Raw genomic sequence first — 2,562 nt, forward strand, 5'->3', positions numbered from 1 at the left:
AGCGTTGTTAATACAGTTTCACACTCTGCTTAACCTCAGACTGAATATGAAAATACTTTCTAAAAATAACTCAGAAATTCATTCAACGTATGAAACTCCACATATACTCACCTAGGAGAGCGGAGAAAGGTCAGAGCGCCTATCCTCCTTGGACTGTACTCTTCCTGCCTCACTCTCCATCTTGTACAGAGAGGTCGTCGTCTTTGTAGGTGGCTGGAAGTGAAACATCCTGTCTTCATCTTGAATACCGACACCCAGACATGTTTGTTCTCAGCCATATTAGTTAAGAAAGATGACTGTTCTTATCAGTGGTTATGTAGTAAAATGTTAAGCAGCAAATTGTGTTTTTGAAAGCTGAGGTGCACACTTAATGCAGGCAACTGTGCTGGAGTAAATGGCAGCTTTGTAACACAGGTGGCTGGCATGAACATTGTCCCAGCAAAAAGTCTTTTAAAGGCATGTAAAAATGACCCACCTTAACAGGGAAACTGGGCAATACACAACAATAAACACAATTAACATTAGGGAAATAATTGAACTTGTGATTGCCTAGTTTCATTCCGACTGGTTATTCTGCTGCCAAGAGGGGCTGCAAATATTGTGGATTTGCAGGTGGATGTACTGGAGGGAGGGTGCAGGACAGTAAGGGCTCATTTGCTTTTCCCCTCCTTAGTACTTGTTGCAAAGGGAGAAGAGTCAGCGCAGGTACCGCGGCTATCGCACGCTCTGGATGCGCCTCAGCTCCTTTTCCTAGTACCACTCCCAAAGTCCACAGAGCTTAATGTCATCTGCTATGTCCCACTGCTTGCCCTTAAGGAGGGAGCATTAATCTTGGCCCACTTTATTTATTAGTACAGATGTGCTATATCTGGCCCAACACACACTCAGGTCTGTGCTGCTCGGATTGCGTACACAGCAGAATGTGATTGAGCTAATTTCCAAGTGAGGAGAAGCATTTTTATTATCCATGCTCACACGTTTGACACGCCACGCAGACATGTCCTACCAGACACATATAATTCCAAATCCTATTGCTCTGCTGAAAATTTATAAACCAAAAAAATCCCAAATCAATACAAAGTCCTAAATTCACAGAAAACTAAAGAAAAGGAAAAAACCAACTATGCGGGTTTTTTCCCACAACATGGAAGAAATGTTTCTTGCATAGTTTGAAACATGTTGGGTTTTGAAAATATGCTTTCAATCTGATGAAGCTAACCTCTGTCACAACTTGTTCAAGATAAATGGGCTAGCTTGTGCCCCAGGCCCACAGCGAACACTGCCAAAGAGCACTGCTCAGAAACCCAAGAGGAATCTGAGTTATTGTGTGAGATATAAGGTGATATCAACATTATGCACTCCCAGAACCACACAGTGCTGGGAAAGCTACTTCTGTGACCTTATTACCACAGTATTGCGGCTCCCCCAGTCTTTGATGTACTTAACCTGATGAGACCCTGCATTTATTAAACTTATTTTTGAGATAAGGACACAACTGAAATACAAAAGGTTTGTTCTCCTTGCTAGCCATCACTCAGCCTTGCGTGCTTACCATGAATCACAGTGATTTAAAACATGTCAGCCTCTCTTAGGGTCAGGAGGCTCAGAATACAAACGGCCTGAACTCCACTTAGGTCCGTACACCTCGTGTTTCCTCTTGGCTGACCCCAGGTAGCTGCCCCCACACCTCACTTCAGTCTCCTGAATCTCCCTGCAGTCACCCTTCAGGGGCCACTAGCTCTCTCCATCGCTTATGTGTAGGGATGTGGGTGAAATTAATGGCTCTGACTCTAGGTTTTCATTCAAAATAACAAGCCTTACAAGCCTAGAGAAAAAATTGAAAACTGGAGACAAAGGTTTAAACGTGTGAAGGGCAACAAACCCTACCCTGCTGCAGCACTGCAGGGTTTATCAGGCAGAGGCAGAATTTTCACCTTGCTTGATTTGGGCTACCCTTCGTGCGTGCACCTGGGAAGACTCCCTGATACTCACACCAGTGACCCTCAGACATTTTCTCTACATAAAAGAGCCCAGTAGAAAGAGTAGAAAAAGAAGATCAGCAAGCCTTCAGGTAGGAAGCCCTGCAAACAGACTGCATCTCAGAATCTGTTTCTTAATATCATTTACAGGCTTAAGACAACAGTTAAATGTTCTTAGATGCTGATCTTTCCTATTAAATAGTTTGAAAGGAGTAGTGCACTGGCTAATCCAAAGAAAACACTGTGCATGTAAACCATGAAGGCTGGTAAAAAATAAAAACCAAATAGTATGGCTGAATGACAGAAGCAAAACCACAGAGAGTGCAACAGGAGGTGCAGTAGTGGAAGAAAGAGATACATAAAAGATCTAGCTATGTAGTTGGAGAGTAGCGACCATACTGCCCATGTACCTATGACCATGGGATGTACGTCTACCTGTCCTGAAAGTCAAAGGGCTGGATTCAGTGTTTGACTAAGCCGCAGAGAGCTGTGCAGGCTTAAGCAGTCCCCGTGCAGCCTTTCCAGTTCACTCCTTTATCTTGCAGCAGCAGCATCCCTTCGTTCTGCCAGCACAAATGTTTCC

This window comes from Grus americana, chromosome 4 (genome assembly GCF_028858705.1).
Source record: "Grus americana isolate bGruAme1 chromosome 4, bGruAme1.mat, whole genome shotgun sequence".
NCBI lineage: Eukaryota > Metazoa > Chordata > Aves > Gruiformes > Gruidae > Grus > Grus americana.